This window comes from Triticum dicoccoides, chromosome 1B (assembly GCF_002162155.2).
Source record: "Triticum dicoccoides isolate Atlit2015 ecotype Zavitan chromosome 1B, WEW_v2.0, whole genome shotgun sequence".
In the NCBI taxonomy this organism is placed as follows: Eukaryota; Viridiplantae; Streptophyta; class Magnoliopsida; order Poales; family Poaceae; genus Triticum; species Triticum dicoccoides.
The window spans coordinates 411777413-411794413 of record NC_041381.1 but is presented as its reverse complement, the minus strand read 5'-3'; positions in this window follow the sequence as shown (position 1 = coordinate 411794413).

The following is a 17001-nucleotide window of genomic DNA, read 5'->3' as shown; positions in this document are numbered from 1 at the left end:
CATCCCGTGATGCCATTTAGTTAGTAGGCATTCTATTCCTGGGTTTTGAACCCGAGATTCACCCTACCTACTTCTTGTTGGTAGTATTTGCTAGTTCCTTTAGGTTATTAGTAGCCTTTGCGATAGTCCTCGAGGTCCGTGGTATTTCCTTCTTCCAATACCATGAACCAATATGGCAGAAGTTCGGGAACCAAAAGATCACAACAAGAGTGATCTCGATGAGTTCCCCCTTCTATATTACGATTCTGCCAAACCTACCTCTCTGCATGGGTTATCCGGAAGAAACATGTTGAACTTGGTTCGACATACTAATCTATGCATCCACAACTCAAAAAATTGTATGTTCTTTTGAGTTGTCCCCCTTTAGTTGTATTCTGATCCTCATCTATCAATTGATAGTAAGGAGTAGTTGTGCAATCGTGTTTATCGATGCCTATTACTCTTGTGGCCCGTCAAGCCATTCTATTCCAGGGTGACTAGGAGAAACAAACTCCAGTACCCTTTTCCATTTCCAGGATTGGGTCAAAGCAGTTGTGTTCCGCAGATCAAGATGCAATCCAGCTTCTGTTCTGTTCTACCTTGAAGTATTACTATCTTTTATCAGGAATATCATGGGAATTGCACACCATCCTATGAACTCTTGATACAATGATACCTCTCACCCTCATTATGCATTTCTCGGCTCCCGTGTTGTTGCAACCGGAATGCCGACATGTGAACTATGATGCGTGAATCGATACTCCTAGCAACCTTGTTGCTTGGTAGTTGAAGGACAATAATTTCGTTCTTAGCGTGTGGGTTATTTAATCATCATCCTAAGGCTAATTGCGCTACCTAGTCCATTTTACTGGTGCACCTCTTCGATCAATGAGTTAGGATTTTGCCAATCCTTGCTTATCTGAGCACATCGTCTTGCCTCGAAAGCAAGATTGTTCTCGAGCTTAGTAACATATCGGTGGTTCGTGATTTTCAGATATCTTCTCGGAAGTATCACCAGGTCGTCACCCGACCGTTAGGTTGAGCTCGTGATCAAGTTGGTTTCTTGTAACCACCCTTTCTCCAAGAATCTCTGTTGGATACCCCTGAGCTAGTTGGTTAAGCTAAACAAAAACTTGGAGAGTTGGAAGATGAAAGCTTGTCCGACTTAGTTCATTTTAAGGGATATCTTGTAGGTGTGTTGAAGAAAGTTGATATCTTCATCGACTGACCCTCGTGATTAGTTAATGGATCTATCATTTTATCCAACCTTCGATTTGAGTATTGGCTATCATCAAATCAAACCAGAACCAACGATATTCGTAATGTTGTCTTACTCGTGGTTGTTTCCTCGAGCATACACCATTATATCTCTTGGGTCTGACCAATGTTATCACCATGTTCACCTAATTATGGAATTCCATTTTTATGGAAATTTGGATGGATGGTTGTTGAGCTCATCGATAACATTCTTAACTTCTCCATGATTTTGTTGGACATTAAGCTAGTATTGGAAACTTTTATAAGCATTATCTTCATGTCCCATGCATGAAGCATATGTTCGGATGAAAGAAGTGACCTCCTCTAATTCATGTGCATTTGATGCAAGTTGCCGCCGTGAATTTAAGAAAGTCAATGTTGCCTCCTCTGGAACCATCTCAAGTCAGTCATGCATGTGCAAAGTATGCTATGGTTTGATAGGCTCGCTACCTCCATTCTATATGTGTCCCTAGCATGCCAAGCCACTGATTGACTTGTTCAAGGAAAAGGAGTTGTCGTGCTAATCCTAGGTCATGCACAAGACTTCGTTACCCTAGATGATGGATCCTAACCTGAACTCGGTAGTGTTTTATTATAAGACTACTATGTGGTCATGCTTGTCTGGGACAGTGTGTTCATATGTGTGTAGCAGAACCAGCTCATGTTTTTGGAGCTTGCTATCATAGTTCATTTCCTGAGAATCTCGCTACGCCATCTCGTCGATTTGTGTTGCAAATTTTCTTTTCAGGCTTGCTGAGTCTGAAGTATCCTATCACCAACCGGACTGAATCTTAGGCAGATATGATGGTTGGAACATTCCCAATAGTTGCATTTTGTTCCCAGCTTGCACCGCCATTGTGCCAATTTCCCATGGGCTGCCTTCTCAGCAGTTGCTATCCAAGATCATCTTCAAAAGTGGACCTACCATGGGTCCCATCCATTTCCGATGATAAGCAAAATCATCCATGACATTGTCTTCAACAAGGTAGTCCACATCATCCATTATGGTCCAAGTATGTCATTTTTTCGGACTCCTTCAAATGATCGATTGTGATTTGCCTTAGGCTGGTATAAAGAGTTTCAATGATCTCTGAATCAAAACTAATTCTCTTTGCCACCTAAGGAATAATTCTATGATTCACCCTACTCTAAGGTGTCGCATTTTGGTATCATGGAAACTCAAATCCTTGCTATGTTGACAACCGTTCACCACCCTTTTAAGTGTGGAATTGTTGTCTACCTAGTGAACCCTCGTCATCTGTTCCACTCCATCCCTCTAGATGTGTGCTCCGTGTCTCATCTCGAGAGATGTTGCTATGTCTCATTCTATGAGTTGATCCTGAGTTGTTCGATCTTCGAGAAGATCGATCCTTCTAGAGTTTTCCTTTTCCTCTCGTTGTCATGTTAGCTGGAGTCCCCAGAGCAAGACCTCGAGACAAAGATGGTGATCGAGTCAATGTTCTTATGAAGTGCAACCTGGATCGTGAATATTGTGTTAGTTTGCGTCCCCCCCCTTCATCTTACCCTACGCTTGAATCTCGGGACGAGATTCTTGTTTAGTGGGGGTGAGTTGTGTCGGCGTTCTGGGAACGGGGGTCCCCAGACTTGCCTGCCTGCGGCCTGCGGCGTGGCTCAAAGGGGGGCCCAACATAGCCCATCTTCATCAGCACAAGCTCAAGACCCTTGCGAGGGGCCAAGCCTCGCGGGGCAGATGACAGGGAGCTTCCTCAGGCACGGTCTCATCAGGCTGGCTCACGAGGAGGCGGAGAGTTCAAGGCAGGGTACCTCGCGAGGTGCCCATGACACAAGCCATGACGACCAAGGGCACCAGTCGGGCGCCAGCCAGCGCAGTGTCCTCCTTTCCTCTTTGGTGCAAAGGGGGCAAGCGCAGGCGAGAGCATCAAGCAAAGGCATCCATTTCGGTGCAACAAGACCAAGACCAGTCCAACGGCAGGATGGAGGTCACCGTGGAGCTCAAGCTGGCGTCACCACCAGAGCCTTTGACAGGCGAGGACCAACTTTAGTCAGGATAAGTGTGCCCGCTGTTCCCCTTCAAAATGGCCAATTGTTGGCGCCCTTCCCGCTCAATATTTGGGAAGAGGCACAGGGCCTTTGCCTATAAATAGGACTAGCCACCCCCAGGGTAGAGGCATGATCTGGTATCGGGCATACATCTAGAATAGAAAGAGAGAGAGATAGGGTGACTGAACTCCTCCTAGCAGTTCATGGCACCAGTCAAGAATAGACCCTCGCGAGGCTGTCCTTCCTTGTATTGTTCATCATCAGCCCAAGAGGCAATCCACCACACCACATACTGGAGTAGGGTATTACACCACAATGGTGGCCTGAACCAGTATAAACCCTGTGTCTCTTGTGTTGATCTTTTCGTAGTTTAGGTCCTAGCGATTCGGTGAGGAGCAGGTAGACAGAGGGCGTAATCTCCGTGCGCACCCCAGTGTTCGAACCTCAAGGGTCTGCCGGAACCCAAAATCCGACATTTGGCGCGCCAGGTAGGGGTGCGTCGGAACTCGCCTCCCGTCGCCCTGTTCTTCTCCGACCATCACGTCCATGTCGGACGCTCGTCGGTCCCGCGCCGAGCGCCGAGCCGCCCTCGCTTCTCGCGTCGCCCAGACGGCCCCCGTCGGCAGGCGCCCCCGTCGTTCCCCGTCACCTGCCGTCAACGCCGCCACCGGCCCGGCGGGGAACGAGCAGCAAGCATCATCCCAGCAACCATCCATAAGGTGAGACGGCCGCACTGCTACACCCTTGCTCACCCCTGCTGGTTCTTCGTCTCGCGTGCCCCGCGCGGCCATGGAGGCTTGAGCTGCGCTCATCGCGGCAAACGAGCTCCTGCGCTACCGCCCAATCGACAACGTCTATGAGGAGTGGCTCGGCCGAGTCGCCAAGCTCGTCCGCGCCGTTGGGGCTCCCCCGCGCCGTCCTTCTCGCTGCACCGCGCCCCGCCCTGCGCGGGCAATGAAGCTCCTGGGGCGCCTCAGCCGCCTCCCCCTCGAGAAGGAGCCCTGGCTCCGAGGCGCGCGGCCCCTGAGCGGAACCTGCCCCGTCAGGCGCCAGCGCGGGAGGAGCAGAGCTGCCAAGAAGTCCCACGCCCTCGAGAAGCTGCTTGAGCGCTCCCTGCTCCGGCACGTCAAGACCCCGCGCTGCTCCCAGCTGCAGCGCATGGGGACCAGCAGGACCAAGCTCTTCGTCGCCCAAGGCCTCCTGGGGCCACAGCGGGTTGCCGCGCCTTCACCCCCGAGCTACGCAGCATCGCGTGGCCCGGCAAGTTCAAGCCAGACCTGCCTCCCCGCTATGACGGCACGGCTGACCCTGCAGAGTTCCTCCAGCTCTACGAGCTGGGCATCGAGGCTGCCAACAGAGACAAGAAGGTCATGGCGAACTGGTTTCCCATGGCGCTCAAGGACGGGGCCCGCACCTGGCTCCTGAATCTGGTACCAGGCACGATCTCCTCCTGGGACGAGATGCGCACCCGCTTCATCGCCAACTTCTAGGGTACTCGCGACCGACCACCCGCCGTGAGCGACATGCGCCATATCAAGCAATAGCCAGGGGAAACCCTGCAGAAGTACATGCAGTGCTTCAACAACGCGCGCCTCAAGATCCCCAAGGTAACCGAGGAGGCCATCATCTCAGCCTTCTCCGACGGCGTGCGCGACGTCAAGATGAAGGAGGAGCTGGCGATGCATGAAGACCTGTGCACCTCCTTGGAGCTGTTCAACTTGGCGACCAAGTGCGCCAGGGCTGAGGAGGGGCGCCTCTCCCTCCTCGAGCTGCCTGCCGACCCAGAAGAGAAGAAGCCCAAAGCCAAGGACGTGAAGCGCAAGGGGGTTGCCGTGCTCGCGGCAAAGCCAGACACCAAGCGGGGCAGAGATCAGCCCGAACCCTCCAAGGGCAGTCGGTACTGCGTGTACCACGACCTCCACACCCATAACACCAATGAATGCCAAGAGCTCCAGGCCGTGCGTGAAGGAAGGGTCGGCCGACATCCCGACCGCAACGACCGGGGTTACGGTCGGGGAGGAGGAAGGAACACAGGACGCTAGGAAGACCGTGGCCCATGCCAGGGGTGGCGCGACCAACCTCGCAAGGATCACTGGCAGGACCCGCCTCGCGAGGGAGGCTGGAGGGATCAGCCTCGCGAGGATCGCCCGCAAGGGAATGCAGGCCTCCCTCTGCTGCTGCCGCAGCCAAGAAGAAACGAGGACCGTCATCAGGACGAGGGGGCTGGGGGCTTCCAGGAGCCACACGCGATCGCCTGCATCCTGGGCGGAGCTCAAGCCCCAGCCTCTCAGCGCATCTTCAAGCAGTTTGCCCGTGAAGTCAATGCAACCCTTCCCAAGCTCGAGGCCACACGCTCTCTCAGGTGGTCGGCATGCGCCATCACGTTCAGCTCTGCGGATCAGCTCAAGTGCGCGGCTACAGCCGGAGTCCTCCTGATGCTTTGTTCCTCGATCATCTGCAACGTGATAGTCACCAGGACCCTCATCGATGGCGGGGCAGGACTCAACCTCCTGTCTGTGGAAACGTTCAACAATCTCCAAGTGCCCTACAATCAGCTTTAGCCAACCAAGCCTTTCTCCGGAGTCATCGGCGGCTCCACGGTCCCGATCGGGCAGGTTCGCCTCCCTGTCACCTTCGGGGCACGCGACAACTACCGCACCGAGCTCATTGACTTCAACGTCGCCCACATTCGCCTGCCGTACAACGCCATCCTCGGGTACCCAGCGCTGGCCAAGTTCATGGTTGTAACCCACCACGGCTACAACGTCCTCAAGATGCCAGGAAGTGGTGGAGTCATCACGGTGCCCTGCGAAGAGAGAGACGCGGTGTGCTCCCTGGTGCGAGCCTTTCAGGCCGCGTCACTGGAAGACCCGGACTGCGGAAGCAGGAGGCTTCCCGAGGCCGCCCCCAAGAAGAAGAAGACATCGTCCGGCTCGGCCCCTTAGGAGGCAGGCCCCTCAGGGCCCGCGCCTGCTCAGGAGGGAGCCTCCTTCTATCATATAGGGAGGCGCGCCCGGCGCCCCCCTCAGGCAGGGCTCGGGGGCTCTCCCCTGGAGGGCCGCCGACCTCGCCAAGGTCACGAGGGAGGCGCTAGGGCACCACGTGGAGGCGTGTTTCGAGGCATGTTTCCCTCAAGAAGGAGCAAGGCAAGGAGGGCCAAACCCTCAGGAGTTCGTCAGCAAGGCCATTCAGGAGCTACAGGAGTCAAGAGTCATGAGAGGCAGCCGTCGCCTACCCGCTGTGGCCCCCCATCCAGGCGAGGATGGTGGGCCGCGCGTCTGCATCGACATACCAGGGCTCAACCAAGCCGCGTCTCAGGAGCGCCTCTGGCCTTTGCAAGTGGGACGCTGCAAGGGTCCGCCCCACAGCTACGTTCGCATGCCTTATGGCTTGCCGAACGCGGCTGCCGCGTACCAGCGCCTCATGAGGGCCATCCTGGAGGCTCAAGAGGTCAGGCGTTTCGCAGCCCTGGTGGAGATGGAGATGGTCCGCGAGGAGCCACCAGCGCCTTCAGAGCCTCCCGAGGCCCCAGGGCCTGGGGGCTCATGAGGATCGGCTCCCGCAGCCCGCCGAGTCTGCTACATCAACACCCCTTCGTCTTCAGCATCATCAGATGACATCTTTCAAGTTTCATTTCCAGCTGGGAGCGCCCTCAGGGCCGCATTATTCCCAGGCCGCGTGGGTCCGTCCCTGCGGCGTGTACCCCCTTTATTTCATGTTCTTAGCTTACTCTGCTGGGGGCGCCCCTCGGGCTGCATTATCCCCAAGCCGCTCGGGTCAGACCCAGTGGCATGTACCCCTTTTGCATTTATCTTAGGGCCATGCTTTCGACCCATCATGCTTGTTATTTGGTGCCTGTTCACGGTACCTTTTCTTCTTGGATGTCGAAAGCTTGCACGTTAAAGGGGGGGTGCCTGAGCATCGCGACTCAGGGCTCCTACCGGCTCTCCGGCCCTCACCCTCTGGTCTTGTCCACGGCATCGCGACCTGGCATACCAGTGACGGCTGAGACCAGCTTGAGAGCCGGGACCCAAGGATGTAGAGTTTCGACATCTAACCCAGCTTGCGCGTTAAAGGGGGGGTGCCTGAGCATCGCGACTAAGGGATCCTACCGGCCCTCCGGCCCTCACCCTCTGGTCTTGTCCACGGCATCGCGACCTGGCAAACCAGCGACGGCTGAGACCAGCTCGAGAGCCGGGACCCGAGGACGTAGAGCACCGGCATCAAGCCAAATTTGCAGGAACACACTCCAAGATAGGGCCCAGTGCCGGGCGCAACCCGCCTTGGGGTCGGGCCCCGTGAGTCCCGCGCCGGTTCACGGGTGCCCCAATGCACCCCGCCAGGCCTTTCACGCCTCGCCGCCTCTCCAAAGCAGCTAACGGCTAACTATCGATTGTCACAGCGAACTCTCGTTCCTTTTGTGTTGAGCCTGCAGGGTACCTCCAAGGAGCATCATCAGGCGAGGCCCTCACGGTGTCTTCTTCACTCTTGCTCGCGCGAACCGCTTGCACATTGAAGGGGGGGTGCCTAAGCATCGCGACTCAAGGCTCCTACTGGCCCTCCAGCCCTCACCCTCTGGTCATGTCCATGGCATCGCGACCTGGCATGCCAGCGACGGCTGAGACCAGCTCGAGGGCCGGGACCCGAGGACGTAGAGCAGAAAGGGGAGCGAAGGCGAGAGGGGAGGAGCACGTGAGGACCTCACCAAGCAACCCCTCGCCAGCCAGGGCACAGACCTAGCCCCCTACCAGGAAGCGTTTCCTGACCCACAAGATAAGTCATCCTACGAGAACATTAGCTATTGCAGCACCATCCCCGCACCTAATGCAATCCCGTCTTAGCAACGTCGCTCTCCTTTCTCACCGAATGATGGCTGCTTGGGCGCTAAGGGGGACCTCTTGAGCATCATGACTCAGGGGCTCTTACCGGACCTCAGGCCGCTCGCCTCCTGGCCTTGACCACGGCATCGCAACCTGGCATACCAACGACGGCTGAAGTCGTCTTGGGACTGGGACCCGTCGGTGCAGAGCATCAAGCCCTCACAAGGTCCGAAATGAAGAAACTAAGCTAAGACAGAATAAGCACCTCGCACTGCTTCACAATGAGGATTATATTGACGGACGGAGCTACAAACATCTTACAAGCCCCCACGGGGTAAATTCTTGGTTCCTCGCAGGAACAAAAGACGCGAATCCTAAGGAGTCCTGACTACAGGGACCATCGCGGCAGACGCCATCATCAACAGTGGGCCGTCCAGCACCGATGCCAACCCCATCCAGATCAGGGGCGGCGACGGCCTGACGAGCCCGCCCTGCTCCGAGAGCGGCGCAGGCTCGGGGGCTCGTAGCTGTCGTCGCTTGTCTCCGGAGTCGCGAAGAGCTCGGCGGAGTCGCTGGATCCTCCGGTGCCTTCATCGCCTGAGGAGCTGCCAAGGGAGCGGTTGGCCGGCCTTTGCCTCGCCGCAGCAGGGTCCCGACCGCCTCTCCCGGGGCAGCACTCCAGCCGGCAACCCTCCGCATCGAAGACCTTGAAGGACATCACCGAAGCACCGACGTACTCCAGATGGATCGCGAGGGCGCCCCTTGTCCTGCAGACCCGGGTGACCTCACCCCAGCCTCAAGTCATGAAGACCTCGCCCGGGGCAACAACCGCGACCTCTGCCCCGGTCGCGAGGGTGCTGCAGCCGGCGTGCTGCAGCCAAAGCCCCAGAGGTTCCCCCTATGGGATGACGGAGGCGAAGAAAGGGGGAAGGCGAATCCAAGACATAGGAGGCGTGGCGGCGTGAAGCACGAACTCTCGGGAGGAGCCTTCGGCGTGGACTCCAGGGGGAAAGACGCACACCTTCGTGACCCGCCGGCGCCGACGGCGACGCCGCCCGTGGCGTTCGGCGCCGACTCCTTCGGAGCCCTCGATATGGGCGTACAAGGGAAGTGGGAACCCTGGTGGTGGCCGCTCACACCAGGGCCTCGGCACTTCCTGGCGGGCGCCCTCACCCCGATGGCAGAGGGCAAGCCGTTTCTTCGGTGGAAGCGGGTCAGGATCCTCTTGGGGAGCCTTTCCCTTCTTTGTCGTGGAAAACCGGCGGATCAGAGCCATGGAGGAGAAGGAGAAGCGAGGAGAGATAGACTGGAAGGGCATGCGCGCTTCAGTACTTATAGCCGGTGAAGGCCAACCATCGACCACCACGATTGCAGGTAATCATGACCCGCTTTGCATGCAGGGACTTGTCGAATCCGCGCAGTTGCTGAGGTGTTGCGCGGTTGCAGAGGCGCCCACATCCAATCAACCGCCACGCGGCGCCCAAGGCCGCAGGCTGTTAAGGCCCGCAACGCTTCACACTTTCCCTTTCGCCTCTCTGCTCGGCCAAGCCGAGCGCGCCATGGGCCCGGGGGCTACTGTCGGTGTTCTGGGAACAGGGGTCCCCAGACTTGCCTGCCTGCGGCCTGCGGCGTGGCTCAAAGGGGGGCCCAGCACAGCCCATCTTCATCAGCACAAGCTAAAGACCCTCGCGAGGGGCCAAGCCTCTCGGGGCGGACGATAGGGAGCTTCCTTAGGCACGGCCTCATCAGGCTGGCTCACGAGGAGGCGGAGAGTTCAAGGCAGGGTACCTCGCGAGGGGCCCATGACACAAGCCATGACGACCAAGGGCGCCAGTCGGGCGCCAGCCAGCGCAGTGTCCTCCTTTCCTCTTTGGTGCAAAGGGGGCAAGCGCAGGCGAGAGCATCAAGCAAAGGCATCCATTTCGGTGCAACAAGACCAGGACCAGTCCAACGGCAGGATGGAGGTCACCGTGGAGCTCAAGGCGGCGTCACCACCAGAGCCTTTGACAGGCGAGGACCAACTTTAGTCAAGATAAGTGTACCCGCGGTTCCCCTTCAAAATGGCCAATTGTTGGCGCCCTTCCCGCTCAATATTTGGGAAGAGGCCCAGTGCCTTTGCCTATAAATAGGACTAGCCACCCCCAGGGTAGAGGCATGATCTGGTATCGGGCATACATCTAGAATAGAAAGAGAGAGAGATAGGGCGACTGAACTCCTCCTAGCAGTTCATCGCACCAGTCAAGAACAGACCCTCGCGAGGCTGTTCTTCCTTGTATTGTTCATCATCAGCCCAAGAGGCAATCCACCACACCACACACTGGAGTAGGGTATTACACTACAATGGTGGCCTAAACCAGTATAAACCCTGTGTCTCTTGTGTTGATCTTTTCGTAGTTTAGGTCCTAGCGATTCGGTGAGGAGCAGGTAGACAGAGGGCGTAATCTCTGCACGCACCCCAATGTTTGAACCTCAAGGGTCTGCCGGAACCCGAAATCCGACAAGTTGTCACAGCCCCAATTCAGGCCTTGTTTGTATTTGCATTAGCTTCCAAGCATCATGTCTAAATTTATTTGAATATTGAAATGGGGATGTTCAAACCCTAGCACCAAATGGAATTCAACCAGGCTCAACTTAAAATCTTTGTCAAAGAACCCAAAATGCCCTTTGAAAATGTTCATGATTTCTGATAAAGGTGAAAACCTCTGCCAAAAATGATGAGCATATTTCTTGGCCATTTATGGATTTTTGAATTAACAAAAAAATATTTGAATTGGAGCCATTTAAATGCTATATATTTTTTAAATGTTTCCAAATATTCTGAAGTTATTTGTGGAGCTCTGAAATAATTCAGTAAACCTCCAAGATAATTTTCAGAATTTATTTAAATGATTTAGTGCCTAAACTAAATCAGAACAGATTACAGAAAAATAGAAAACTGAAACAAATAAAGGAGAGAGAGAGAAGGACTACCTGTACACCTACCTGTAGCTGGCCCAGTTCGCTGGCCCACCCCACCTGGCGCCTCCTGTCGTCTTCCTCCTGCCAGTAGGAGCAGCTGCGTGCCCGCACGCGCGCGGCCGAGGAGGCCAGCTCCTCCCTGCCTGCCTGCCCTCGCCCGCGCCAGCGCAACGCCTCGAAGAGTCTCCTCGGCGCCTCCCCGACCCCCTCTCACTTTCCCTCATCCCCATCTCCTCCTCTGTCTCTCTCTCCCGCAATTGCCACGACCGCCCGAAAACACCGTCGAGCACCTCCGTGGCCACATGCCCTCCCTCGCCCTGCCGCCAGGTCCAGAAGCTCCGCCGTGTCGTCCTTGACCTCCTCGCTGAGCTACGCAGCACCGGACGCCCTGAAGCCTCGCCAACGCCGCCGTCTATGACCTCGGGTGCCGTTGATCCCCTCCGTCATTCCGCCGGACCCTGAGCCTTCCCTGCCTCGCCAGCAGCACCAGAAAAACCACGGTGAGCCGCTACACCGTTTCCCCCATGCCCCGTTGCCTAATTCTTGCTCTAGCCGCATCAACCACCGGAGCCGAGCGCTCCCCGCTGCCGGCCATGTCGCCGCCGCGGTTGCAACACCTGCACATCGCACCAGAGCATGTAAGCATGCTCAGCGCTTCCTCGGGAAGCCGCAGATCCCACCAGTTCAGCTCGAAACGCGCCATAGCGCCTAAACCGTCGGTGCCCAATCTCTGGCGGCCGCAAAAGAGCTCGCCGCCGTCAGCTCCAGCCACCCCAGCTGCTGCCGCTTGTCTTTTTGGATGCGCCTTCCTCCCAGGAACCCGTAGGAGCAAACCGCGCGTCAAATGATGCTCCGTAGCGAGTGCACGGTGCACCTCCGCTGTCGGCCGTGGTTGTCGCCGGTTAGCCTCCGGCAAGCTGATGTGGCACGGTCACTAGCGACTAATGACCCAGCTAACTAACCCTCTGGGCCACTGACGCATGGGCCCCATGTCCTAATTAACCCCAGCTTTATTTCTGCTTAGTCTAACTATAATCCAACGGGACCCATTTCTAAGGGTTGACCCTGCTGACGTGGCCGTTGACCAGGCCCACCTGTCTGCGACCCTAACCAGCCCTGAGTCACTGACCAGTGGGCCCCTCTGGTCAGATTTGACCCGGACCAGCCCTGTTGACTTGCTGACATCATCATGACGTTAGGATGATGTAGTAAATGTTTTCTGGAATTTAAATAAATCTTAAATGATTTATTATTTTCAGAAAATGTCCTAAACTTCTAAAAATCATAGAAAATCAACCGTAACTCCAAATGAAATAATTTATATATGAAAAATGATCAGAAAAATCAAATCTATCCATCTGTACCATTTTCATGCATGTTTGAAAAACCTAAGGTTGCTGTATATGACAATTTGCATAATTGGCATTTAAATAAGCACATATGGAGTTTGAATTTGAACCCTTGGTTCAAACCAACTTCATTTAATCTGTTCTAAGTTGCATTAGCCAAAACACACTCATTTTTCCATGTCATATTCATGCATCATATTGTTGCATTGCATTGATTGTGTTTTCTCTGTGTTGCTGGTATTTATCCCCTCTCGATAGACTTGGTTCCGACGATGAGTTCGATGACACCGATGAAGAACTATATTATCTTCAGAAGTGCCAGGCAAGCAAAACCCCCTTGTTCATTCCGATACAATCCCACTCTCTTGCTCGTGCTCTATTTTACTGCATTAGGACAACAACGATACAACTGTTATTTGGTGCGGTAGTTGAACCCCTTTATCCTCTGCATGACCTGTCATTGCCACAGTAAATAGATGAAACCCACTTGCATGAGTAGGAGTTGTTTGAGCCCTGATGTGCCTACTCATTCAAGTTTGTTTGTCATGCCTGCTATTGCTTAGAGTTGTGTCCGGTCTGATTCATCGGGGATGAATTGGAATGTGGTGAACATGTCCTACTGTTGAGAGCTAAGTGTGTGAACACGATTTGGTAAAGGTAGCAGTGAGAGGCCATGTAGGAGTACATGGTGGGTTGTCTCATTGCAGCCGTCCTCAGGAACTGAGTTCTGTGTTTGTGATCCATGAACAGCTACTACCACACATTGGGATCCTTAATTGACTCTCTTGACTTATTAATCAACGCGATCTCTGTCCAGGAGTTGCAACTAGTTTCTGGTGTTTGTAGGTAGTGTTAGTAGTGTACCAAGTGGCACCCGGTACAAGTGGGCTTGGGACAGACTAGGCACAGTGGCACGGTGTACCAAGTGGCACCCGGATGGTGGGCTTGGGAACCCTGCTCACATCGTTTGGGGCCGTGAGTGACACCCCGGCCGGATCTCCTTGCGGATGGAACCCGAATAGGCGATAAACCTGGACGAGAGACTTGTGTGGTTAGTCAGGTCGTGGCCGACACCCTCGCTGGGCTTCCGCTTGAAGGTTTCCGAGTACATGTCATGTAAACGGCGGTAAGTGGTGAGAGAGTGTGTGAAGAAGTACACCCCTGCAGGGTTAACATTATCAATTCGAATAGCCGTGTCGGAAAAGGAGTTCTGGGTTGCCTGTACAGTTCATAGACAAGTCAAAGTGGATACTCTAAAATACGCAAGATAAGCGTGAGTGCTATGGATGGCGTTCTCGTAGGGAGACGGGAGTGGATCCATAGTGGTGTATTGATATGGTGAATATGTGGACTCGTGTGCGCCACCTCAAAAGAGTTACTTGCAGTCGTAGTTCAGGATAGCCACCGAGTCAAAGCTGGCTTGCTGCAGTTAAACCCCACCATCCCCTTTGTTGACAATGACACATATGTAGTTAGATCTGATGTAAGTCTTGCTGGGTACATTTGTACTCACGTTTGCCTATTTTATGTTTTTGCAGAGAGACTTCCGTCTCACTAGTAGTTTCGCGTGGACTTCGACGTTTAGCTTGTTACCTTAGCTACGATCTTGTGCCCTCGGCAGGATCTAGTAGATAGTCAGGCTTCTCAGCCTTTTTCATTTGTAGATGTCTGTACTCAGACATGTTAAGCTTCCGCTTGTGCTTGACTTGTATGCTCTGAATGTTGGGTCATGAGACCCATGTTTGTAATATCTTGCTCCTCGGAGCCTATTGAACAAAATACTTGAGTTGTAGAGTCATATTGTGATGCCATGTTGTATTTGCACATATCGAGCATATTGTGTGTATGTTATTGAAATGCTTGGTATGTGTGGGATCTGACTATCTAGTTGTTTATCCTTAGTAGCCTCTCTTACCGGTAAATGTCTCCTAGTGCTTCCACTGAGCCATGGTAGCTTGCTACTGCTCCGGAACATTTAGGCTGGCCGGAATGTGTCCTTCTTTGTTCATGTGTCTGTCCCTTCGGGGAAATGTCACGCAATGAATACCAGAGTCCTATTAGCCCGCTACAGCTCGGTTCACCGAAGTCCTGCTAGCCCAGTGCTACAGCCTGGATTCACTCGCTAATGACCGACACGTTCGATGCTGGGTCATGGATGCCAGTCCCTATAAGTTTGTGCCACTTTGGGTTTACGACTAGCCATGTCAGCCCGGGCTCCTTATCATATAGATGCTAGCGACACTATCATATACGTGTGCCAAAAGGCGCAAACGGTCCTGGGCAAAGGTAAGGCGACACCCGTGGGAATATCGTGCGTGAGGCCGCAAAGTGATATGAGGTGTTACATGCTAGATCGATGTGGCAACTGCCATGTTCGGGTTGCGCTTTGCTCTTCGCCTCTTCGAGAAGACGAACAATGATGTTACTACTAATTCTACAGTATCAAATCCACTGCTGCATGTTCGTCCACCGCGTGCGGGAGGGATAGCCACCGCGCGCATGGGCGAGGAAGAAGGTGTGTAGTAGTAAAATCAAGCTTCTCCTCGTTGTACGAGTTGACGAGACACATCATAGCACTGGCCCCACATGCTTGCCTCTAAACTTGGCTGAAAGACCCGTAGTGTACAATATATTTGCTGCAACCTCCAACATTTACCCCACCACAAATTAAAATATATATTCGTGCCTTGACCAGATGAGCATGCAAACTACAATCACCAGGATGATAGGTAGGGATAGAAGAATATTTTAATCAAAAAAAGCTTCGAGACGGCCTCATAGCATGGAGCCGACCCCAACGATTTTAAGCTTACAGGCATGGTACACGCTATCCTAGACTACTCTGCACATGAAACTGCCACCCGAGCGTCCGGGCTGTGCTTGGCTCGTCGCCTCTAAGGGAAGTCGAACACTGATGGAGGACTACTGCAGTGGAGGAGTACTATAGTACTCCCTCAATCCTTGAAAGAGTGTACTTCCAACTTTGTTGGAAAGTCAAAGTTTTTTTTGTCTGAGCGTATTTATACAATAATAGACCAACACTTATGCCATCAAATTAGTAGCATTAGATTCATGATAAAATATATTTTTGTCATATATCTATTTGGTTTCACAAGCATTGACATATATTTGCACAAACTCGGTCAAACTTTGAGATATTTTGACCCTCCAACAAAGTTGGAAGTACACTCTTTCAAGGATGGAGGCAGTATGCTTCTGGCCCTCTGACGCCGATTGAACTACTGCATGTCCACCGCATGCGGGAGGGAGAGCGTGTAGCGAAAGCTTCTCCTAGTCCTGCCGGCCACCATGCTCATGCGCGAGGGAAGGACGCAGCTTCATTGACTTACTGCTCCTGCCTTTGCGTCTATGACAAGTGGGCCCAACAGGTGGGTGGCCCACCTGTCATGCAGCCAAAGGCAAGTGCAGTTAAGGCACCGGAGCTCAGTCCGCGAGGGAGAGGGTGTTGTAGTAATAAAACTTCCCGGTCTTGTATGAGTTGACGCGACACATCAAAGCACTGCCATCTTTATATTTCAATAATTTGTGTTTACCGATGCATTAATTACTCCCTCCGTTCCTAAATATAAGTCCTTTTAGACATTTCAAATGGACTACAACATACAAATGTATGTAGACATATTTTAGAGTGTAGATTCACTCATTTTGCTTCGTATGTAGTCACTTGTTGCAATCTCTAAAAAGACTCATATTTGGAAATGGAGGGAGTACAACACATGCATGCATGTCGTGACTTTCCTTTTGATACTTGCATGTGTTGATTTGATGCACCTCGCCAAATTTTCACTATTTTAACTAACCAAATGTTCATGCATGTCACAAAAAATTATGGGGCTGTTTGGATTGTGACTATGGGGCTATTTGGATTGTGACTATCTTTGCCATATATTGCCACATGATTTTTGCCACACTTGCCATGCTTGCCTTAGTTGAGTTGCTCAAATTGTTAGCCACACTGTGGTTTGCCTAAGGGAATCTTGCCATACTTTTTGTGTCTATGACATGTGGGGCTCACTGCTCATAAAAAAATCCTTGCCTTAGGTGTGGCTAGAACCAAACACCTACCTAACTTGGTCAAACTTGCCTAAGGTTAGGTGTGGTAAAGTGTGGCAAGGTGTGGCTAGGAACCAAACAACCCCTATGTTTGTCTTATGTTGCCACATTATTTTTGCCACACTTGCCTAACTTGAGTTTCTCAAATTGTTAGACACACTTTGGCTTGCCCATGGGAATCTTGCCACACTTTTTCTGTCTATCACTACTGGAAACAGGGAATTTGCCGTCTACCATCTATTTGCCGTCAGCTAGCGGACGACAAAGAAGGTCTTTGCCATCAGCTGCCAAGAAGCGGACGGCAAACAACTGGCAGACGACAAAGAAGGTCTTTGACATCGGCCATTTCTTTGCCGTCCGCTGGCTGATGACAAAGAATCTTTGCCGTCCGCTGGCTGACGACAAAGAATCTTTGCCGTCCGCTGGCTGACGGCAAAGAGGGAGGTGGCACCCACTAACGAAAAAACTTAACGTCCTTCCTCTTTGCCGTCTGCAGCGGACAGCAAAGATACAAAAAAGCGGACAGCAAAGGCTAACCTAAC